This window comes from Anopheles coluzzii, chromosome X (genome assembly GCF_943734685.1).
Source record: "Anopheles coluzzii chromosome X, AcolN3, whole genome shotgun sequence".
Taxonomy (NCBI): domain Eukaryota; kingdom Metazoa; phylum Arthropoda; class Insecta; order Diptera; family Culicidae; genus Anopheles; species Anopheles coluzzii.
The window spans coordinates 18791651-18792248 of record NC_064669.1 but is presented as its reverse complement, the minus strand read 5'-3'; positions in this window follow the sequence as shown (position 1 = coordinate 18792248).

Below are 598 nucleotides of genomic sequence, written 5' to 3'. Positions count from 1 at the left end.
AGTCTTGCCCATGCAAACATCATGCAGGGCTTGCGGACAGCATCTGTTGCTTGGATTTGTGTGAGTGAGGTTGATTTTTATTCTTTGATTGCGCTTTGTTTTTCGCCTCGATAGGATATCGATGAAAAAAAAAAAAGAGCTTCACCTTTCCCCGCGCTGAGAGCGAAAGCAAGGGCGCTTTTCTTTCTTTGCTGCCGAGCACTGACAACACGATGCGCACAAGCTCGCCCGTTCGCGCACAATCGCTCGCGCTCGCGTGCTTGACGCACTATGAGCTGTGCGCGGTCGCTTTAATGCGGGATCGATTTTCCTATCACTTTGTGGCGTGCGGGTATGCAAACCTAATATTATTATGAACCAAAAAGTTATTATTTATACATAGATTTTTTAAAGATTTCTGTTGTTTGTTTATAACTATGTTAAGTTTTTTCCACTTGGCTACCCATCAGATTGAACATTTTCCGCAACATTTTTTTTTATTTTACATAAAAGTACGTACATTTGAATCGTTTTAACGCGGAACCCATTGTGTGTAACTCGATACAACCAGTGAGCGGCTCGCTCGCGATCTGCTCTCTCAGCGCGGGCGTGTGAAACG